At 37.1% G+C, this 25,814-nt stretch overlaps 1 long non-coding RNA gene across 1 annotated transcript in view; it reads right to left on the reverse strand.

Annotated features, from left to right (window-relative positions):
- Positions 1–310: 310 nt before the first annotated feature.
- LOC121421520 overlaps positions 311–25,814 on the reverse strand; it is a 31,316-nt gene continuing 5,812 nt past the window's right edge. The window contains exons 2-3 of the long non-coding RNA XR_005970986.1: positions 13,412–13,643; positions 311–472 (exon numbers count right to left, since the gene is read on the reverse strand). This is a non-coding gene — a long non-coding RNA (uncharacterized LOC121421520). The remainder of the gene's footprint in view (positions 473–13,411; positions 13,644–25,814) is intronic.

The raw sequence follows: 25,814 nt of genomic DNA on the forward strand, positions 1-25,814 counted from the left end.
TTCTTCCCTAAACATGGGAAAGTAGCATTGTTTAATACCATTTTCAGTCAGGTTGTTCCTTATTGTCATATCCGTAATCATAAAATACCGTATAATTTAAACAATAAACACACAGAAAATTGTGAATGAATGAATGACATCATTAATTGCATCAAGACTTGTGCATGTCACTGAGTTGTGCATGTCACTGTTTAGTGAAAAGTAAGCAAACATTTCAATGTCATAACTTTCTTATTTTACTGATTTTTATGAAACTTTCAGCTTTATGCTAGTTTGATTTTTCTCTGTTTATTCAATTCAACATTTTTCAGGGGTGGACTTGACCTTTCTTCTCATTCATCTAGTGATCAATATACGAATTTAAATTGATATAAAAAACAACAACTGGAAATCGACTCACTGTTGCGACGCTAATGACGATCCCGATGAAGCAGGGGCGGAAATCTCTCCAAAAAGGTAGGGGGACGAGGGGCTGGAAAATGTGACAAGCAAAAAATAAAAAATAAAATAAATAAGGTTATTATCCCAAAATACATGTTTTATTTAGATTTTGAATGATGTATTTCTTACCATCACAAAGGACCGAAAGTAGTAGAGGGACTATTGATATTGTGTCCCCCTACTATTTTGAGTAGGGAGGACACGCCCCCCCCTGTCCTCCTGGGATTTCCGCCCATGTGATGGAGAGGCTCTTGTAATAATAATGTGCAACATTTATATAGCGCCTTATACAAATGTTTACAAGCGCTGCATACTATTACCCCGGCTTTAGCACGGTTATAAACCCTGATCGGGCGCATCGAGCGTTCAAGGAATTTTTTCCTACCGGGTACCCATTTACTAATCCTGGCTCGAGAGTGGCAAATGTAGATAAACGCCTTGCCAAAGGACGCTAGTGCTGCGGTGGGATTTGAACCCCGGACCTTGTGGTTCACATTCCGGAGACTTATCCACTGAGCCACAACACGTCTACATATAATGTTTGAGATTGAAGCAACAGTGAATCGATTTCCATTTCTTTCTCTTTTTCATTTATATTCGTACACTGTAAAAAAAAAATGATAAGATTTTAACCACCACGAGGTAAATTATGTGTCCACCCAATTTTGACAGTATTTTACCCGATGTGGGAAGCATATTGTCCAGTAAGGTTAAAAAAGATAAGCAGCAATTACTTTAGAATGAGCAAATTATTATCATAGTGGTTAAATAAAAATGCCCCAAAACAATGCCCAATGTTGGTTGGTTGGACCCGTTATTACCCTCATGGAGCACTTTTACCCAATAGTTGTTTGAAGTGTATACTTAACCAAGAATACAGTCATACCAAAGCGACTATAGATTTCACGTTATTACCAATGACATGGCTTCGTAGGTGTGACTGCATCAATCTGGAATCATTTTAAAGAACTGATACCAAAACGGTCCGACCGGATATATTACTGCAGCACTACGCGTAGAGAAAGGGCAACTGCTTATCCATGTTTTCTTTTTCAGATTATGCCTCCTCCCGCTCTAAAAAAAATGAAAAGAGCCCCCGAAAAATAAGATGGTAAAAATTATGTTTTTAAAAATAAATGAATAGATAAATAAATAAGTCAAAATATTCGAAAATGAGGATCTTAAAATGGAACAAAGATTCATAAATCCTAATTCCCCGGCGAACCCATTGTTTAATATTAAAGTTGATAGGAAGGAAGGGAGTGTAAAAATTGAGAAAAGGGAAAATTTAAAGAAAAAAGAGGGAGCAGAGAAACTGAAAAAAAAATACTATGGAGGGAGATGTGGAGGGGCGAGGCAGTGGAGAGATTGCTGCCGCCCCCGCCCCCTTCGCCATGCCCCCGACATGCAGCAATGTATTCGAAATGCGTGTCTCTAGTTCAGCGACACACACACGTACCAAACGAAAAAGGTGAAAATAAATATGCGGTCATCCGCGTGATGAAGCTAAAATGGATCGCATAAGCCTCGCATTAACCTATATTGATATCTGTTCTCTGAAACTGCGATTCGCTTTTCACCGATATATCACATTGGGAACCCAATGCGACAAAAGGAGGCCTGCGTCGCGGAAAATGTGCCTCTCGGCGAAAAGGGGTTTATTAGCGGTCAAAATACTCAATCAAAGCCGGGGGTACGTAGTCTCAGGAAGTAGATTACAACGTCAATAACACCTGAAATAGGCGGCGATCCGATTATGCCTGTTACAAGGATTGTGCCTTCATCCATCCTGCCTTCATCGATAGTCAAAACAGTGTGTTCGCCTGCAACGTCGGTCGAAATCGTTAATGGCTTCCATCTCTGAAAAGTACTTAACGACGATAAATTGGTTGTTAATTATATATTTATTAAGATATACGTTAACAGCAACTTGCAAGAAGCTTTTTTATAAGCTTTTTTATAAGTCGGTGAATTCTTATTTAGTCTTCTTTAGTTTATGACGGAACAAAGAGTGGATTATATCCACGGATATAAATGGTGGCATTACGGAATATACGTGGTCTGTATAGATTCCTTAATTTAAAGTCACCCGATTCAAAAGCCATGATGGGTAATGACGTAGGTTTGATGATGATGATGATGATAGTGATGATGGTGATGATGATGGTGACTATGATTTGATTTAATTTGATTTATTTCCACATTCCAATAACAAAGCATATTATACAAGTGTAATACTTTTTTTCTTAGCATAACATAATAAGCAATTGATAAGACATGCATATATACAATCCAATAATCTAATTAAAATATATTTATACCTGATATTTTTTTTTAAATAGCAGAAAAAGCATATATACATATATCGACATAATACATTTTGAAATGTGGGAGACCTCCATCTTAAGCTTAGAGCTTTAAATTGATAAAGGCCTTTAAAGAAAAGGGGAAGGAAAATCAGACAAACAGTGCAATAAAAGTAACTTATCTTTTATTGCACAAAATAATAGGAATATTACCAAACAAGTAGATAGGGAAAGAAAAATTAAAATGAGGAAGTTATAATCATGTTGATAAAAGTGCAAGTGTGCGAGAGTGCAAGTGGGGGGGGGGGCTGTTGTAATATCGGTTGGTACGTAAAACACAAATATTTTATGCATTATATTTTAACAGTGTATTTCTCTTCAAAACAGCCTTAAATGAGTAAAGTGTACAGCATAACTCAATGTCAGGTGATATGATGATGATGGTGATGATGGTGATGATGACGATGGTGACGGTACTGATGTGACGATGATGATGATCGAGCTAGTATGGGGCGCCAAGTGCTAAGGCACGTCTTTAACAAAATAAGAATTGCAGGGCGTGCTTGTCACAAAATCATTGTTTTTGTAACAGAAAATTTGGCGTAACACTTGGTGCCTCATAGGCTGGCTCCCCTTCTCCAAAGCGTATAAGCGTGTTTCAGTTTGGATGTTATTTGAAAGTCATCGTAAACTCTTGACCTGGAGCAATGTATCAGATTTAAAAAACGAAGCATAATTATAATCGTCTGCTATTCATAAACTTGCTCACATCGTTTTATTTTAAAGATCGATTTTCCATCTCTGAACAATTTGATACATAATATTGGGGTGGAGAAATGCCCCCTTGCAGCGTGGATAACATTACACGAATAATGACAAACAGATGCCTTAGATATTTATTTAAGGAATGGAGGGGTCCTTTTTAAAAAAATCCAATCAATTTGAAAAGATATATACGCTTCCATTTCATTTATTAGCCAATCTCGAACCGGACCGGAGATCGAGGCCCTCAATTGGCAATTGCAATTTAGAAAACTCATTTTCTCGGTAAAAGATGAGAATTAATAAAACTGAATGAACCTTGGCGCAGACTTCCTCAAGATCCCTGTGAGTTTGCATGTTTGAAATGAGTCTGAGTGATAAGATCCGTCAAATTCCGGATTACCCCTTGGCTACGTTCCCACGTCATACTTCTGATGCTATTCCCCTCATCCATTTCACGAGGCCTATTAACTCGGGACCTTTCACATCCACGGCTAACAGGAAATGGAAGTGTATTGATGTTTTGACATACTTCTACTGAATGACATGAATGTGATATCGAGGAATTTGAATCAGCGGGGAGGGAAGGGAAAACTTAAGACATGACATCAAACACATGACTTTTGCCCGGGGGGGGGCACTTCCATTCACGAGTGGATACCATGCGCGACCATGGGGTCTCGAAAAGCACCCTAAACACGTAATTTCCATATTCTGAAAATGCACCCCTTGACAAGTATTGGCGTGTGAAACCCTACCCTTAACAAGTATTGGAAACAAAACGATACTCTTGGCAAATATTCCCTGAAATGAACCCCTAAACAAGTACAGGAATGTTTTATTGTTACGGGTCCTTCGGTCGTCGTCTTTACCTTATTTGGTTTAGTACGACCCCAGCTTCTACACCTCGCGCAAATCGGACTCTAAACACGAAGTGTTGGGGCAAAAAGGACTCCTTTATAAAACATTTTAATTTTGTTTTATCATCCCCGCAAATTCGACTCTAAACACGTAATTTTCCTAGCGAAATAGATACCCTTTTTTCATTATTTTTGTGTTTTTGACACCCTTATCACGTTACGTACGTAACGTGCCCTATCGTGAAAAAGACATCCTTTTTAAGTGTTTTTTGGGTCGCGCATGGTATCCACTCGTCAATGTAAGTGCCCCCCCCGGGGGACTTTTGGCATCGTTAGCCAAATATTTTGACACCTTTAGCCTATATACTTAGCCTATAAGTTGGTTGCCATTCAAAATCTTACACAAAATCGAGAAGAGCTATTAATATGATTATGAGCAACTGTGAAGTTGACCAAAGGAGATATTCATTCCAAAATGAAGTTGATTTTGCTTTTAAAAAATGACAAACGAGAATTTTTTTTCTTCTAAAATTAAGGTGAGTTCAATCAGATTAGCATACCAACATGATTTCCAGGGGGTTCTGCCTATATATAGCATACGCAGAACACCTACACTGCAAAAACTCCGGTGTTGATTTAACACCAGCCCGGAATCTATATGTCCACACCAGAGAAGTGTTAAACAACACCGGTTTTAGTAATAGTGTAACACCAGATAGGTGTTTATACAACACCAATTAGTATTAAAACAGCATCGGTTTGATTCCAAACTGGTTTCGTTTCAATACTTCTTTTAAATACTTTTCAATACTTTTATCTTTATTTGATTTTGAGAAAGGAATTCTTAGCTGTCATCGAGATCATCAACCTGTTCCAACGAACATTTTTCAACCCATGTATTGTTGTTTATTATCATCAACTTCGTCTTCACGGACATTTAAACTCGTTAGAGTGACTGTAATCATCCATCGCGTTTCATAATCAATTTCGTTATCACCAGCACTGTGGAGTTTCATCTAAAAAACGCCTTGCCAGCCGAATCGGATTATTTGGACTCGTCATTTTGGATTAATCAGAACTGTCTCTTCGAGATATGTAAGATAATTTGCTATTTTTGTTTACTTTTGGCTAAAATAAAAAGATAATCAAATTTAGAATTGATCTGACTTGTTATTTGCCGCATTATTACTTTAATATCGTTACAGGGATGCTTCAGCAACCCCGGCGTCCCAGTTTCCCAGGGCCATACCCTAGCTGCCGCCTTCTCAGATTCGCTTCCAACCCTAATTCCCTTTTGAGAAAATTTCAGAGGACATGGCTCTGTTGTAGAAAGAGTTACGTTTGAATACAACTAAACGACATCAATCACAAGTCAGTAATACGATATTTTCATTGGCTGAAAGTCAAGTTTGTAGGGTTGGTTTTCATTGCAACTCTTTGTGAAAAGGGCCCCAGAAGACATTCCTATTCAGCATGCAGAGACCATGGGATCCGTTACATAAGATTTGCTGATTAATTGCTTATTTGAAAGATCAATTCTGATTGGTTCTTAGTCAGTTTATTGAGCGAAATGTGCATGCAACGATGATTCTGATAGGCCAATTCATTTAGCGATTCATCGCTAGTCTTTGTGTTATGGGCCCCCGGATGCTCTTACCACCGTTATGAATAGTTGATTCTACTGTCACTTTTATCACACTTCGCTTTCATATAATACTGTTCAGAATACATAAGGGCTATGCTGTCGACGAAGGATACAGTATTGTTGAATGATTTACGGTGTGGATCTGTAGCGGGTTTTAATAATGAATGATCATGGAATGAATTATTCAATAGGCAGTTATTATCTCACTCCTCTCTTTACGTATTCTTAGAAATAGTACTTTCCGTCTATTTTCAGTCTATCTTTGAGAAATAAACGAGCGGTTTCATTCTTTTTCTCGCATGTTTTGTTGATAAGTGTACTAATGGGATTTCTTAATTGAAACTTACATTTTTTCTCTCTCTCTTTCATTTCCTTGTTAACACTCGTGCAATGCCTCCTATAACGTGTATCAGCACTGGTACTGGTAACAAAAGAAAATAAAATGTTAACAGAATCGAGCAAAACTTACATAGAACTATCAAAACTAAAAGAATGATAAGAAAAATATAACTAAATGATATTTTTAAACAAAAATTACTGAAAAAAATGTACGTCCGTATAAAATGTGGTCCCACATGTTGTGTCCTGTGCCATCTACACCAGAAAAGCACGCAATAATGAAATGAATATGATTTCAAGCAAGTCTGAATTATTTTGAATAAACTTTGTTCGAATTAAGTATTCTGACGTATGATACACACTTTTGCATTGCTATCATACAACTATTTCCTATCGAAATTAAATTCTATAGGCCCCGAACTTAGCCTTAAATACTTATCCAGTATGACCCACTTTTTTCGTAGGAACGAATGTATGATGCGTTGCTGGAGACGCATAATATGCACATTAATTACACAACATGTTTCGCTGAAGATGGGCCGTTACTAAAATGCGAAGATTGCCGTAATATATCCGCACATCATTTGGGGTTCTCTTCTCAGGTACATACATTACCATGGCAACGGTCTGCAATAATGGCAGGTTTCCGTTATCAATGAGACTTTCTTGAATTATTGACGTCCCTCCATCCCACATCCGTTAGCGGGAGAAGACATTTAGCGATCCGTAATGCGACAACATCTCCGGAAATGTCACATCTCCTTGTACCGAATTTCCTTTTCCTTTGAACCACCTGAACCATTAAGGCTAAAACCCGTTAACGGACACCTGGGTCCCGTAACACAAAGGTTAGCGATTAATCGTACATTTGATTTTTACGATTGATTTTACATTGTAGTCAATAGAATCTATCGTAGAAAAACGTTCTACGATCATTGCTAAGTTCTGTGTTACGGGCCCCAGGGCACGCACTGTCTCATAAAGAGTTTCGATTGATCGATTCAAACTCATCCTTCTACAACTTTTGCTCGTTCTCCGGAAGACGACAAGAACACACTTGTCGAAAAATCGAGTTTGGGTGGTTTTCAGGATTAACAATGTCCACGATATAGGACCCCTTGGTAGACGAGCTGCACCATGATTAATGCTGCTGAAGAGGGCAATCCTCCCTTTTTCTTTTGACGATTTCACATGCATTATTTCATATGTATTATTAATATTGTTTAACGGAAATTCAATTCATGGTGTGCCGTGAAAACCATACACTCTTCTTCTTCGCTATATCGACCCGTATTCTGAGGTCAGGTTTAACTTAGACCACGGTCTAACTCTATACTTAAATTATGGGGGAACAACAAATTAAAAAAATCTGTTTCTCATGTATATTGTTTATGTTTACTATTTTGCTTTCATAATGAAGAAAAATACTTAAAAATACTTCATTTATCATTGCCAGACGATTATCAACAATGTGTGTGTCATATGAGTCAATAAATTGGATATGTACTTTTGGAGGTTTGTGCCCCAATTGGCCCTCCATAGTTAAATCAAAACTTTAAACGAGAGTTTAATTTAAACTCGAGTTCAGAATACGGGCCATAGTCCTTCGGAGGTTAGATTACATTTGACCCTTTGGAAAGAGAAAAAAAACAAACTAACATAGTAACACACAGATTTGTCAAGTTAATGATGCATGCATTGTGAAGAAAACCATTCGGACAGATGTATGCATTATATATATATATATGTATATTGGCCTTGTTAGCTTTCCGTAGTTGTGACTAATTGAATCCATCGCAACTCTGTGTATTACACGAGACCCAGTTCTGCGTAACATGAACCTTAGCAATTCATATTTATACGATTGATCATACACACTAATCATTGCAATCAGTCTTAGAAATCAACGCACAATCAATCACTAAGTTGAATGCTTTATTTTTTCCCCATCAATGTTGGATTACAACTGCTGACACGAGGGAGGGGGGGGGGGGAGGGATATCCGAACGTGATGCAATCTCATTTTCGCTCTTTGATGCGATAAAGATAGCACACCGCGAAAGACAATACCTGGAAAAAAAAGTTATTTCGTTACGTGTCTTCTTTCGCAATTCGAACAATTGACTCGTGGCAAGAATCTCGTAAATTCAGGCTACGGTAAATTAGATCTGTTTGTAAGAGGTTTCATCTCAAAGACTGATCAGAACTTGATTAAAAAACACCATGATTAATGTCACAGAAATACGATGGAGGTCGTAGTGACCTAAATATTGAATCCTTTCCTGATTGCAAGTGCCGAGGTAGAAACAAAACTTGGGTTAGGTCATATAACAAAAAAAATATATAGAAGTTTATTACTTCAAGAAAGGCTCTGTGATATAAACTACAACATTTCGACATGTCCATCTATCCACAAGTCTTCACTTTAAAAAAAGAGGGGGCACACTTCTGTTTTAAAGGTATTTTTACATTACAAAATTTCATTGTGCCTCGAAGGGGGGGGGGGACGAGTCGGATGTGCCCCCCCCCTGGATCCGCCAGTGTTCAATAAAAAGAACATGCAGCCGTTTCATTATCACCACCATCATCAACATCATCATAATTATCGTCAACAGCATCATCATTATCATCATCAACACCATCATCATCACCATCATCATCAGCAGCAGCATCATCATTATCATCATTATCATCATCAACACCATCATCATCACCATCATCATCATCATCACCATCATCATCATAATCGTCACCACCACCATAATCATCATCATCGCCATCGTAATCACCACCACCACTACCATCATCATCATAACCACCATCACCATCATCATCATCACCATCATTATCACCATCATCATCAGCAGCAGCAGCGTCAAGATCAATTAGAACAATAGTTAGCAGAGTGTGTACGCATACGGAGCTGCATGAACGTGGTTATCGATAAAGTTCTATCCGTGCATTAGAGTTACATGTCCAGAATAAATACGACTCTGCAGTAATCACGTCATTCAACAAAATGAGACGTTATCAAATTACAACATAAAATTTGAAAATACCACGAACATGACGAATAACCAAACAAGGGGGAATACATGATAATCGGGTGTCAAGTCATTAGAATCATAGAGCTATTCTGTTAGCTCCATGTTAGAATGATTGATCTAGAATGTCGAAGGGGAGGAAATTTGATAGGACTCCAAAAGAGGGAAAATACGATCTGTAAAATGAAGAAATAGTAGCCCAAAAATGAGACAAATCATGAGAGGGGGAGAGGGACGGTCTACAAAGATAGGGTTGTGCATGAGGGGGGGATAGAGAATCGGGGTGAGGTTCATGACTGTTAAACCACTGATGGCACCACAGGGAATTTGACAGGTGCCAGGATGGTCTCTTTTCGAGGACTCCTGGTCTCTTCTTTTGATCTTCGGGGCGGTAGACCCCCCTCCCCCCCTCCACCTCCGCCCTAATGTTGACCACATGCATTACAGAGTTTGATAATCCAGAGTTCAGTGGCCACCTTCAATGGCAACCTGAAAAAAACCCTGTTAAAGGGTGCTTTTTGATAGACATTGACTGATTGTTCAGATATGTATTTTATGTTAATAGCTTTTGATGCTGTTCTGCAGCTCTGAAGCGCCTTGAGCATCTAATCAAGATGGAAAGTGCGCTATGCAAGTCTCATGTATTATTATTACACATGTAGATTGACCCCCTCTCCCCCCGCCACCTGAAGCGCTGTCCTTTTGTTGACCACATGGACTAATTATCGAGACATAAAGATCAAACTCATTCCTCCCTACCGCTTTCGCAAACGGTCACCCGTCACTAGGTAACACACTCATTAGTACTAAGTTGTTAATGAATGACCAGCACCTAGTAACGCTACAGTCACACCAACGAAACCGACTCCAAGCCGATCGATGGTATGCCATTCGAAATAACGTAATAGCTTTGATGGGTCTGGAGTCGGTTTTGAAGGTGGGACTGAACATGATGTTTGCAGAGACTGGCTTTAATTGGACACCTCTGTAGGTCGTTTGAACATGCATGGCCGGATCAGTAAATTGCCAATTCATCCACTCACCACATGGTTATTTAGTTCAATGCCATTTCAACATTTCGTCTAACAACCATTTGGTTCCATAACCGCTTCAATGACCACAATCATCACTTCGTCCAATCACCAGTTCGTCTAAGACCATTTCGTCTCATAGCCAGTTGGTCTAATATTCGTTTTTATTTTCATTAATTTGGCCCAATTATCACTTAGTCTAACTAGGACCAAATGATATATGGACTAAATGGCTATTGGACCAACTGGTTATTTGACGAAATTGTGAGTGGACGAAATGACAATTAGACCATGCGGATAGTTGACGAACTGATGGCAGACCAAATGTTAGTAGACGAGTTGGCATTGGACCAAATGAAAATAAACCGTCCGGATCTATTATGAATAAAAAAAAAGGTTCATTCATGTCGTCTAATTTCGGTCAAGTTTGTTTTGCTATACAATCAGGGGAATAGCCATTCAATAATGACTGGGGAGATTATATAAAGCAAGACAGGCAGGTTCGTTATTTGGTGCTGCTTGGCACGTGTACCCGCAGAATATTTATTTCAAAAATATGACAACATCGACGGAACGAATTCAATGATTAACATAATGTGACCATTATATCACCCTCCAGTCTTGCGTCAAGCAATGATACTTTGAGCAAATAAGTTGGAATCAGTTATTGCTGGTTGGTGTTTAAAAGGCTTATGCTCATGAATGTTCAGATAGATGGATTGAATTTTAATAACTACATTGATTTGAAACCGCGAAGTTGACCTTCAGAACAATTAAATCTTAAAACTACACTGTAAAAACTGTGGTGTTAAAACTGGCACCCATTGGTGTTGATAGAGGACCACACCCTGAGGTGTTAAAATAACACCCTAGATATTGAACGTAACACCAAAGAGTGTGAATGTAACAACCATAGGTGTTGTAATAACACCAATAGGTGTAAAACACCGGTGTAAAATAACTGGTGTGGTCCTCTATGTACACCGGTTAACACTACATATTTTGCTGTGTATTATCGCATATCCAAATGTTTTTTTCTAGCATAAGCAAATATTTCAAAATAGGTAGGTAAAACACTTTATTGATAACGTAAAGCTGAAAATGGCGTGTATGCACCGAAAACCAATAACTGTAACGTATATTGATACAAGGTTTTTTTTAGCTAGAGTACCGATGCGGAAAACAATCAATTTGCCCGTTCCCTAGAATTTGTTGTTTACGAAGAAAATATTTTTTCCCCCAACAGTGTTTTATGATTTATTCAATTTTCAAGCGAGCAGCGGAAACGCCGGCCAGAACAAATTGGATCTTACACGTCATAACTTTCTTGAAACTGTTTGCCTTCGATACGTGCAATTGCCAACGTGATAAGGTTGATGAATATTGATGAATGCTCTTGAAAGCAATATGATATTGACCATTCTGAGTAAATTGTCCTTTATCATTGTGTTTACAGGAGTTGGTGCAAATAATAAAGATGAGATGGTGCCGAAATAAAATCCAACCAACAAGGGCAAGGGGTAAATGATTATATATCATTTTCATGTAGCCATACTTGATAGGGATTTATCTCCAGGATGTTTTTATTTCTTTATGCTGGTATAGTACGTTCTGGTATAATGAATATTCTTTTGCAAGTTTCAATATATCCTGTTTTATGAGATTACTGATTCTAGCTGCATTTTCTTATAACAACTTGATTTTGGACAAAATTGAGAAAATAGAGACTTTTCTATATAGGCATCCAAGGGCAGTTTTCTCTTATCACAACAGACATAGTTTGTTTGCACTTACATCATACCAGCCTGTCTGTCGAAAGAAATTGTGAACCTACCCTCGAATATGACCATCCTTGCGGCAGAAAACTGAACAACGCTGTGTCCATGAGCGTTCGCTCCGACGTGAGGGGGGGGGGGCAAAGGAGAGTTACCCCCCCCCAAAAAAAAAAAAGATAATAATAATGACAATAAAATAATACCACATAACTTTTTTTATTTCAAGCAAACAGGTAGCTCTTTCGGGAGCATGGTAATTGCCTGATCATGCTACATGTAATAGTAAATAAGCTCCTGCTAATGATTTGGCCCTATAGAAATACTATCAATCATCATCATCTACGTCATCATCATCACTATCATTTTCATTAATACACAATACTTATGACGCGCTTACCCTAAATGGTCCAAAGCACTCATAATTTCAATTTACCTCACATAAGTAATACAAAAACACCTATAGACAACCACAAACAAAATGAAAGCAGTTGCCCGAAACAACACAAAAAAGGTTTTAAGGAATTCTTGAATGATTCGATTGTTGGGAATATCTTAATGCGTGAGTGAGTTTGATCCATTCCATTGAAAATGCGACAATCAGACAAATATTTTTGACCCAGGTTGATTTAAAGATATTGTTTAACTTTGTGAGCAGCCGATTTAAAAAATTCTCAAACCAAGATGAAACATGTGTACAAGTGCATGTATTAGAACTAATAAACCCTGAAAACAACCATTATTGAGATTAAAAAGCTAAAACTACAAGGCAAACCCCGATTTTGTAAATAGGCGTCTTATAGACACCTAAATAGTACACATAAGTGTACGGGATGAAATTAAGATGGTGTTTCCGGTCACTTTATATTTAAATTTTTGAAGCACTAAATAATCATTTTCGAACGCAATTTTTTCTGGGCTTCATTTTTGGAACATATCACAGACACAGGTGACAAGTGTGACCTTCTAGCTCAGATTTTTTTTAAAGTCAAACCAATGTTAACCAATCACTTTAATTGGAAAAAAAATAAATACAGACCCACTTTCAGGCAACGAATGTGTATAACATACCTATAACAGACAACTCCTTTGTCATTATTTTCTTTTACATCCGTGATCAAGATATTTAAGTTAAAGTAAGAGGGAAGGTTAGGTGGTGGGTTAAGTTGTCTCCCCTGGCTCAAATTGTATCGAGAGTGTAGCATTCTTACCTTTGATTAAATATACAGGAAGCTCCACGACCAGATCATCTGAAAGATTTCACCATGCAAACTATATCTAGTCCCTGCGCTACACTTTGGCCACTTGAAGAAGTACTTCTAGACAGATGTATTGAAAGTCGGGATCATCTATCGTCCCTCGCTGCTCATTTCAAAGGCTTGCAAGTTCATTAAAGGTTTTCCAAACTTTCGAATGGTTGTACACAGTTATATCGATATCTGCCTGGAGAGAGAGAGAGAAAGATGGAAATTAAAAAAATAATAACGTCTTTGCCATGACAAAGGTTTTTTAATTTCATAATTAAACAGATGGTGTGATTTATTACTATTATTGTAAGACGTGCTGTATGCTTCTAAAAAAACTGATATTATTGTATGGTCACAATGTTGCGCATTGCATCATGGGCAAGATCAATAGAGTTTGTTATAACAAGTTTGCAGAAACAGTATTTAGCCACTGAAATCATTCAATTTGATTGGCTTATTATAGAAACAGAGCATCTGTTATCAAATCAAGTCATTATGAAACGGACCTCAACTGAGGCGCTCTAGGCTAGCTGCAGTGGGCGCTCACCCCCTGTGATTTTTAAAGTAGTATGAAATAAGAAAATATTCAAAAATAAGTTAGAAGCGGGAAGAGAGAATGACGTATGGAGGACTAAAGGAAGTTTTACATAGTCATGTAATTCTATGTTACTCATTTAAATCGATTCAATAAAAAATAAGTAGTCTCGGCGCCCCTTCCCCGTTTGAGAAAAAAAATCCCGATGCCGCCCCCTGCATCTTGAAAGTGCAATATCTTCATCTCGGTTTCTCTGGAAGGGGGGGGGGTGGGTACCACAATTTGCAAACAAATTGTACGGTGGGAATGCGGTTAAAAGCTTAAACTAATACCATGAATACATCATGAATGTGACCCCTTGTGTGCTTACTGAGAACATAGCCACTGCGATCAATAAAAACCGAAGATTGCGAATTGGCCGACGGGAATACAATTGGATAAGGGGATAAGTACGGGGTTTAATGACATTACCAAAGGCAGCTGAAGACGATCGCATAATATAGTGAGAATGCTCCAAGAGGATGAGGAATTTAGGATGAAGCCAAATGAGCTGACAAATTAAGCTTACGCTATCGATTCCTGTGGCTATTCAAAGGTGAACCACAAACGTAGTCCGGAGTTTGAAGTGGAAATGAGTCCAGAATATGGGCTATAGAATGATAACAACAAGAAAAGGGGGACGAATATCGATAAAGATGAGGAAAAAATACGAGACGCAGAAAAGGAATATAAAGATAAAGTATAAAATGCAGATGACAACAAGTTATACGAAAAAAAGAGAAAAGAACAATCCCAATCGTTATAGTCTTTCACTACTGTAGTTGATTGACATACTTAGTAAAATCTAAATATTTTACAAACAGAGGTATTCCGACATCCGGCAACCAATCATATTCTTGTGTTTTAAGAAAGATGATAAACCATACGAGATTTATGGTATTTTATCCCATTACCCTTTATACTGTTGTTGCACCAACTCAAAATTCCCCCGAATAAACAAACAAATAAAGGCAAATAAAAAAAACATAGCAAAAAGGGGGGGGAGGAGAAGAACAAAAGAAAAGAAAAAGAACTGAAAGGAAAAAATAATAAAAGGAAAGTAAATAAATGGAAAAGGAAACAAAAAGACCAAAATCAAACCAAACACAGAAACCCCAAAACAAAAAATGGCAAAAAAAATGTAAAAAAAAGGTTTCACGTCTACCTAAGCTGTCAAACACAGAAAGCCACATTATTACCGTGAAATACTTCAGATTCATCTATGACAAGGAAGAAATCTTGGTTTGTTTTTACCAAACAACGATTAATTCTACCCTATATGATGAAGGTATTTCAGCACATGCAAACTAAGAGGAGATTGTGATCTTGGGTGCGGAATTGATAGGGCCCAGCGGTTTTCATAGTTTGAATGCTTTAACCTGATAAAAAGGAAAGGAAGGGAAAGGAAAGGAAGGGCAAGGAAAGGAAAGGAAAGGAAGGAAGGGTGAATGAAATAAATAAACCAAAAGAGAACAAAACAGGGAACCCCCCAAAAAACAAAAATAAAAGCTATAATGAAAATGTAAAAAAATAAGCTCCCACTGATTTCACATCTACCTAAGATATCAAGCACAGAAAACCACATTATACCGTGAAATACTTCAGATTCATCTATGAAAAGGAAGACATACTGGGTTGTTAAAAAAATGATTTATTCGCCCCTGAGATGAATGTTTTCAGCACCAACTGAGAAGGGGTTGCGATCTTGGGTGTGGAATTGATAGGGCCCAGCGGAATTCATAGTTTGAATGCTGTAACCTGATAAAAAGGGAAGTGAGTGGAAAGGAAATGAAAGGACAATAAAAGCAAAGTAGATAAATGGAAAAGGAAACAAATAAAAAGAAAACAACATAAAATAAATCACAGAACCCCCCCCCCCAAAAAAAAAAAGGCCATAACGGGAATGTAAAAAAATAGAAGTTATAATCTCCACTCAGATTCAGCATGAACTGAGAGGAGATTGCGATCTTGGGTGGGGAATTGTTAGGGCCCAGCGGTTTTCGTAGTTGGAATGCTGTAACCTGATGAAAAGGAAAGTGAGTGGAAAGGAAAGGAAATGAAATGAAAGGATAATAAAGGGAAAGTAAATACATGGAAAAGGAAACAAATAAACCAAAGGAAAACAACATAAAATAAAACACGGAATCCCCCCCCCAAAAAAAAAGCCAGAACGAAAATTAAAAAAAACCCCACTTATTTCACATCTACTTAAGATGTCAAGCACAGAAAAACCACCGCAAACAGTGAAATACTTCAGTTTCATATATGACAAGGAAGTAATCTTGGGTTAATAGTACGGAAGATGTTGATCATCATGGTAGTATACTATATATAGAATCGGTAAAGGAAATAATCTGTTGTCTCACGATGCGGCAAACTGAAATTGCGACGTTTCGACTGCACCTGCTAGTCTAAAGGCGACCGCACACCTTACGATTAGCCTGCGACTCGATTTCAGAATTAAATGTAATAGAAATTGATGCTAATATTGAGACTTGGAATATCTTGCTGTGCAATGTTCTAAATCATCGTACAAATACCTATGTTCAAATTTGTGACTATGCTGTCATCCTTCATAAAATAAAAGCGAATTTAATATCTAGTCGTAATGACGTCATATCAGTCGTAAGATTGGCTACGATTTGAAACTAATTTGGCCTTTAATTCAAAATAAAAGCTTGCAATCTTTCAAAATGGTTATATTAGTATTCTTTCAATTGATTTCAACCTCTAATAAAATGATATGCTCCATTCACAGTTTCAAAAAATGAGAAAATGCGATTTGTTCCAAAATCGGATCGCGAACAGTCGCAAGGTGTGCGGTGGCTTTTAAATGCGTACGCAGCGATTGTCCACTTCATTGCCCGACGAAGACTCGCAGATGCAGTCGAAACGTCGCAATTTCAGTTTGCCATATCATGAGTCACAGATTATTTCTTAACCGAAATCTTGGGTTGTAAAAAAAGAAGAAGATATAATCTCCACTCAGATGTGGGGTTTCAGCACCAACTGAGAGGAGATTGCGATCTTGGGTGCAGAATTGACAGGGCCCAGCGGTTTTCATAGTTTGAACGCTGTAACCTAATGAAGAGGTATTCTGCTATTCAGTGATATGACGTTGATTGATCCCGCGCGTGCTCATAATAGTTTTTGTATTATCTCCGGGAATTGTCTGTTTTCAATACGCAGATGAAGTAATGTGTAAACGGTCAGTACTCATTACAGTGCACCCCCCCCCCCCTCCCCTCGAATACTCAGTGTGAACGTTTTATCGTGGGAACTCCCTTAGTTGTTTACGTAATGAATGAAACGATGGGAATATTCATGAGATTCAGAGTTCATATATAAAACATATTTTTCTACCAAATGTCCAGCAAAATTTCACATCCACTTGTGTTTACATTATTTTTTTAACAAGTTACCCTTTTGGCCCCATTCAATATCCTACAATGAAATATGGGATTTTCTTTTAAATATTTCAATGAATACTAAGCATGATAAGACACGTCACTGATTTAGAGCTTCGTTGAATTTTATGAATATATAAAGGAATATTGATTTGTTTCATATTTCGCGTGGGTTTAATTTATTGAATTTCCATATTGTTTTTCTTTTCCAAATCCGATTTTTTGATTAATTTAACCTCATTTTTCACGGTGCAATTTGGGCGGTGATATACTCAATTTCACAGCAGCCATGCCCGACATCAATCAGTGTCACGCGCGCCACACAAATACCATGAATACCGATATTGATCATTTGAAAGAAAACAATGCCAAAAAGTAATTGATATTTCTGAGAAAATATAATTTGTCATGCTTTCGAAAGTGTGATATAAAGAAAAGGTTTCTTGAGGAATAGTGCTGAATTTCAATGAGAGGGTGAGATAGAGTAAAACAAAGGCACAAATAGAACTTTCCCAACGCCCCATAGCAATCATACCTTTATTTTTCTTGTTGAGCGATCGAGGTTATGAAACAGTACATTTAAATTACGTGATGAGTCAAATCTAGCACTAGATACGTTCATCATAACTCCGTGAATAAAATATTGAGTATTTGAGACAAGTAAAATGTTGGGGGAATATAATCTAAAATCACAGCCCATCATTCTTGGAAACGTCTTGACCACTTTAGGCCACAAGCGCTATGAGAGGGAGGCCCGGTGTAGTGGTCCAACTGCTACCCCCCCCCCCCATCATTTAAATCAGGAGGAGAGATTTGGGACCCATTGCATCAATCTTTTGCCATTCAACAACTCTGGCAAACAATATTATTTCATTAAAACTTACACATTAAAAAACCTTTGCAAAAAAGCCAGTTTTTATGGCAAAAGTTCTATGCAACAGGCCCCTGGGGTCATAGTGAATCAGTTCGCTTTTCGCCTCTCAAGCACAAGTGACTGCTAATTACAAATGATAACAACAATAATACTAGTAAATAATAATGATAATAAAATACTAATGATGATGATAATAACAATAATGATAGTTATAATGATAAAAGGGATAATAATGATAACAATAATAATAGTAATAATTACAATAAAATCAAGAATAATTACAATAATGATTTGAATCCCAGTGAGTGTTGTTCTTTGGTATCACACCAGTGTTAAAATAATTCGATAACTTTCCCTCTTACATGTCTTAAGGGGAGAGAGCAAAGTCTCACACAAATTCTATAATCATTAAAAATGAAATCAGGGGAGGAGGCAACGTTTCAAAGAAATCCTACTTTTAATTGAAATTAATAAATCACGATTGTGTTTGTCGTCAAAATTGACCTTGAACAAAAAGATTGATTTAGCATATGAACGTTTCAATCTTCTACAGAATGCATTAAATAAGTAAAGGAAAACAATGATATTTTTTCCCTATTATCAGTTCCTAAAATAATATTGAAATACCTTATGTTTACTCATAACGTCATATACTCATAACGTCATATGTTGTGTCGTTACTGTAACTGTCAATAAAGTAAATTGAACTTCCCACAGTGTTTCACAATATTATAGCACCAAAATTAATAAAAATTATGAGGATAATGCCTGAAAAGAACTTCTACCTTAAAATTTCAAGGCTGAACAGATATCATTGCTAGTTTTAAATGGAATACAGACTAACACCGAAATCGTTTTCTTGCAATAGCTTTCATGCCATATGTCCTTTTAGTCAAGAAAAACATTCTACCTATTCATCCACTGAATTTCTCCTCATTCGGGAAGAGAAAGCAGCAAGAAGGGAAGCAGATTCAAGCCAGAGGCATTTCCATAATCTTCCATTCATTAATTCATAAAGAATAGGATTCGGGTATTCCATTTACGACTGATTATTATCGTACCTCTATCGTACGTTTCACATACCTGGGGTAAAAATGTCACTTTCTGAATGGAAACTCATATTTCGATTTCATACCTGTATGAAGGAAATGTTGGTGCATGTACATAGCTATAAATATTTTTTCGAGAAACTCTGCCTGTTCGAATGAAAGGGACGTAGGTCTATAGTCTCTTTACACGATTCAAGTAAAATGTATGATACTTTAACAAATTTTTATGAACTTGTAAATTTAATTATTGCAATCAGAACTTCGTTTCGCCAGTAAGGTCAACGATAAAGAAGGAAAATTACTTCACAAGTTGAATTCTATGTACAATAGGTGTAACACCTTTGCGATAAAACGCCTGACAAAATGCTTTGCAACAAAGAAGCAGTTTGAAGCAAGTATGGCAAATGCAAAAGAAGCTTCCTTGTCACGTAGTATTTCGGAACATTATCTTTGCAAATTTACGGTGGATCTTTATCCAAAAAGTAAAGGGCATTTGCTTTTAAAAATAAACTTCTCTTTTGATTATCTAACTGATTTTAGTAGATAATGATCAATTACATGTCACAGCATCATCTTCAAATTTATCGGAATAAAAATATATACAGTAGATATCGTATTCAAATTGCATTTATTAATTACTTTAGATTATCCATTTGCTTTTTTTACAAAGATTTCAATGTACCCTATCGTTATCTGTTATTCAGAAATGTTTTTTAAAAAATCTTTTACTGTTATTTTTTCATGGATTTGAGCTTTTCCAGAGTAGTTCAAAGCGTTTTATTGCCCGATGGTGATAAATCATTTGTCCCTGATATAAGAAGTGCATTGACCACAATAAATCGAACTGTTTCTAGTTTTGTATACTTAGGAATAAAATAATACAATCGAGTCATTCCCCCATTTTGACGTATTTTCGGCTATCATGACTATTAGAAAGCGTTATCAATCTACAAACGCGACTGGGCAAAGATTTTAGATCGAACATGAAGTGTGTGGAGTACGTTGACCGCAACAATTGGAGGATTTCCATGGCAGTTTCATTCGTTTTGACGTATTTTCCAATACCATGAATTTAGAAAGTGTTATCAATCTATAAAATCTAGGAAAACACGGCCAGGCAAGGATGCTAAAAATAAAAACATGGAATATGTGGTGTCGTTGACTTCAACTATTGGACAATTTCCTGTTTTGTATTCCTAGAAATGAAATAAAATCGATTTTCTTCCCCTTCACTTTTGCCGTATCATTTTTACTGTCATGAGTATTATCAAGACTAGAAAGTGTTATCAGTGTAAAACATTTACTGATAAACATGGCCAGGCAAAAAAAAAACACCAAAACTTGGTAAACAAGGTGGACATTGACCACGATAAACTGTTGTATTCCTCAAAACATATAAGAGCGACAAATTTTCCAATTTAACATTCTATCACATTGTTAGGAAAGCAACGACAAGCGAAGTTGTAAAAGGAATAGATGGAAATGATCGATGATTCAGTTGACTTTGTGAATATTGTACATTTGTTGTCGCACTCTGAGGCAGGTCTATATACATTCCCCTTGGGGAATATAAACTGATTTATGACCAGTCATCTATGTCTTCACTGTATAATTACCGCGTGATTGTGTAGTATTAATCATTCATGACATCGGGTTGTGGCCACAGTTCATCATAGGGTAACTGACCTAAGAGTCATCATTTTTTTTTAATCCAAAGGATCTCTGTCAGTTTATCTCTTAAAACATTAATTACCATTTTAGTGTTAATATCAGGATATGGCCCTCTGGTATAGCGCCCACCCCATCGCTGGGAGGCAGTGGGTTCGAGTCCCAGCCGAGTCATAAAAAAACTTGAAAATGAAAACTTCTGTCTTCTTGCCACGTGCTTGTCAAAAGTAGAAATGGATAATAAAAACGCCGGCTACGCTGAGATATCAGCTAATAGTTGAGGTTGTTACCACAGGCAGCGGGAACGGGGGGAACGTCCTCTCATAAATTTGATGTGGGGGACGATCCCCCCTAATTCTTTTGTTTATAACCCTTTTTTCTTTTCTTTTTCTTTTCAAAATATTTTGTTGGCCCCCCTAAATTTGTTGTTGCTAACCTTTTTTGTTTTGCTTGTCAAAAATATTTGGTGATCCTTCCCTAAATTTGTGGGCTTCCACCGCCAATGGTTGTTATCTTGGAAAAATAAGAGTTATCATTATCATCATTGTATAAGTTGGAACAAATACAAATCATGTAACATATATTTGCCTTGTGTGACGCTGAAAGTGACATACAGAGGCGATTGCCCCCAACCCCCGTTACGCTACTGGCCCCAATAAACAATGGCAACCATCTATAACACCTTCTACAGATTCAATCAGTGCAACACCATATCCAACTTCAATGACTGAAACAACCTCAATGATATCATCTATAAAACTTCAATGGCTGAGAAAACATCAACGACACTATCAATCAAATCAAACTTCGGGACATCATCAATGACACCATCTACAGTAAAACTTCAATGACTGAGACAACTTCAAAGACACAATCTACAACCTCAATGGCTGAAACAACTTCGCCATCTACCTATTCAATGACTGAGACAGGATCTATAACATTATATAAAAATTCAATGAGTGCAATATTATCTCCAATCATTTGGATGTGACCGATTGTTTTCATGTTATGATTTCTAGTCATATTTCACGGTGTAAAATAAGCTACCGAGAAAGGTCTTAAAGGTAGACAACTGAAGACCGGATCGAGCTGCACATTATTGGCTATTTCAATGATACAAATCAAGATTGTCCATTGACCGCACTGTGACCCTATCCAGAAACTCTGTTCATTCGAATCCATACTATCTAGTCATGAAACGGTTGCTTCATCCCGATAAAAAAAATGATTTCCCGAATTGTCCATTAAAGTAGCAAAATGGAAGTCGTAATAGAAGAAATGATGATTAAGATGTTATAGTTGCATTTTAATATTTTTGGCCAGAGAATACACAGAGGATACAAAGCGAAAATCCTATTTACAAAGTACACGTATCTGTGATTCTTGGTGGTCATGGTCAAACCAGATTGACTATTTGGGTCGTCCTCTTATGACCCCTCCCCTTTTTTTAGTTTTACAGATTATAGGCTAATTATGATTGGGAGAAAAAATTTATGAATATGAACTTAAAAGCTCCCAACCGACTTTGTTTACATAGATCTGTAATAAATCTACGTCAATGTTTCTTGCGAATTGCCGAGTCTTTAGATCCGCAAAATCGGGCTTTATTTAATAAAGCAAGAAGCGCTAACATCAGACATCAATAACTTGAACCCCATTTCTTTACGAAGCGTACATCAATAACAAATTTGATTCAATAGGCGGATTGACTGGCAATGCAATATATATCATGTATAATGGGACAATACGTGTTTTTACCTCGACCGTGGTCTCGATTGTGTGCAAGAGATTTGACTGAGGAATGTTATTGCAATAAGCAGCGGTTTTGATCTTCATCCAGTCGAAAATCAATTGGCAATTTCAATTATTTCATTGGATCACACCCACATGTCAAATTCAATTGAATGAAACAAATATGAAATGAACATTACACTTTTTAATCGCACTCGAAAATATAGATATTTTATTCTTTCTTCTCTTTAACTGATGATTGCCCTTTTTTCCTGGAAAATATTGAATTTCTTTATATTCTCAGAGACGATGCTTGATGATTATTGGAAAATTTCATTCGATATCGAATCAATGAAATCTGACAAACAACTCGTGCTTCACATAATATAAAAAAAACCTTATTTGCAAAATATATAGTTTCTGAACCCTCATCATGAACACAAGATCATCACCATGGCAACGTATATTATAACATACAGAGGAAACAGTATGTTGGTAGGGTCATCACCACCCTCACCCCCCCCCCTATCGCAGTGGTGTAATGAGCCATAAATCCTGAGGGGCGAGATATGGCTATCGGGCAGTTTAATGAGAATGTTCCAAGGAGCGAAGCGAGCGAGCAAAAACTTTGAAAATGTTATTACAAAAATATCAAATTTTGTAACAGACTTTGACATTATTATTCAGAAAATGATATCATATTTCACCCTTCTCTTTTTTTTCTTGGTCGTAGATAAAGCCCCCCCCCCTCCTTTTTTTACGCCACTATCCCATCGCAGCCCTCTTGTGTTTTGCATTGTTTACATTAAATGCTCTGCGAAATTTAGCAACGTCTGAAATACCATAACTCTTTTACATTTCAATGAATCAAATCAACATCTTATTGAGAGAACTTAGGGCCTTTTTACACATGAATCTTGCATCATCATTGTAATGATGATTGCAGGCGTTCGTGATTCTAATCATGTTTTATAGTTTCACACATGCTAAAATTTCGTCATTAGTCTTATGTTTCACTGGAATCACCATTCACACTACGATTTTTTTTTACCGTGTGAAATTAAGGGCGGTTAGTCACCATTAAGTCATTAAAGTTGACGTTGTTTTATTATGATTGTTATTTTTCAAGTAACCAATTATGATAGAGGTGATGTTTTCTTAAAAAATTAATCGTTCGTAGCTGAGACTCCCTTCCACAAACACACCCACACTCGAGCACTCATACACACACACACACACACACACACACTTACGGAAATCGCGCGCGGCCACATCTACATTCCCACACGCACACACACTACATGTTCACTTCTGAGTTTCTGGTAAATCGCCGAAGGGCTTACTGCATGACATTGCCGATGTTATGTCAAGCTTTCCCAAACACACAATACTTCCAGTCCTTAACCCCGTCATCATCTCCCCTGAGATATCAACGCAGAAGCTGAACAAATATCTATGCTCAAGCATTTTTTTTGGAGGGGGGGGTGGTCCTCTTTTAAAATTTAAAGGAGGACACACACAAAAATCATAATCTCCGACTTTTTTTCTACATATTTCACGGGCTCGTCGTAGTCTAGTGGTTTTGACTCTCGCCTTTCAAACAGAGGGTCGTGGGTTCGAATCCTAACCATGGGGTGTTTTCCTTCAGCAAGAAATTTATCCACACTGTGCTGCACCCGACCGAGGTGAGATGAATGGGTACCGGGCAGGATTAATTCCTTGAATGCACCGAGCGCCGGTGATGGTAGCTCGAGCTAATGCCGGGGTAATAATAGCAGCGCTTTGTATCCTCAGGCAAAAGGCGCTTTATACAACTATTATTATTATTATTATTTTCTTCATGTTTATTCTTAATAGTTTTTTTTTTCTTCAATTCGTTTTTTTTTTGGTAAGGGGGAAAGGGGTGCTGGATAGCATAAATAAACTGTCATAGTGTCTATACAGTACAGTGTATAAACTGCGGTGTTAAAACTGACACCAATTGGTGTTAATAGATGACCACACCCTGAGGTGTTAAAATTACACCCTAGAGACTAAACATAACACCAAAGAGTGTAAATGTAACAACAAAAGGTGTTGTAATAACACCTACAGGGTGTAAAACTAACACCACAAATTTAACACCGGTGTAAAATAACTGGTGTGGTCCTCTATGTACACCGGTTAACACCACAGTTTTTGCTGTGTAATGCAATGTCAACGCCCAAATGATCGATTCCCCATGCCTGCTGTTACAGTTAACGGATAGGTAGAGTCACATGATCGCTAAAGGGTAATTACTTACCATGCTTACGACGCTACAAACGGCGTGTTTACCGTATGTCTTTAATCATTCAACCATTCGGAGGTTCATTCTCCTATGAACCCATGCTAGGGTACAAATACGAGTATCGCGGGTACAAAATCGATTTTATTTTGTGTGTGGACAGAATAATTTCTCTAATATTGCGATTCTAATCCCGATTCACCTCTCGTCTCTTCCCATGTGTGAACGGTGGCTATATAATCCAAAGTTAAATCGCGATTTGAACGGCGATTCAAAATTTAATTCATTTTGTGTGTGAATGTGTCTATTGTAAACGTAGAAGACTCTTAAACCTGTTATTGCCGGTGAGTATAGACATAGTACATGTATAAACTTACCTTCATTATTCTAATTTATCTGACAAAATATATCATTCATTATTTCATCATTATTATTTCGCATGATCTTAAATTGTGTATTTGTATTTTCGCGACAACCTGTTCTGTTTATGTCTAAGAGGTTGCTATAATACTTTTTCCAACACTCTTTTAGATTCCATTTCCTTCATTATTTCAAGCATGTAAGAAGAAACGTTTCCTTTTTAAAGTACTTCTTGTATATAATAATAATGATGATTATGATTGATATAAACTGAACTCAACTTAACTTGTTTAATTGTTAGACTTACAAGGAGTCGTGTCCTTACAAATAAATTGTAAATCTCTAGAAATGTATCATTTTATGCATGTAATAACACTAAAATAAGGTGTGACCTGATGCATAGTATTAATAGCGCATGGTAACGTGGGCGATGGT

The sequence above is a fragment of the Lytechinus variegatus genome, chromosome 9, assembly GCF_018143015.1.
Source record: "Lytechinus variegatus isolate NC3 chromosome 9, Lvar_3.0, whole genome shotgun sequence".
In the NCBI taxonomy this organism is placed as follows: Eukaryota; Metazoa; Echinodermata; class Echinoidea; order Temnopleuroida; family Toxopneustidae; genus Lytechinus; species Lytechinus variegatus.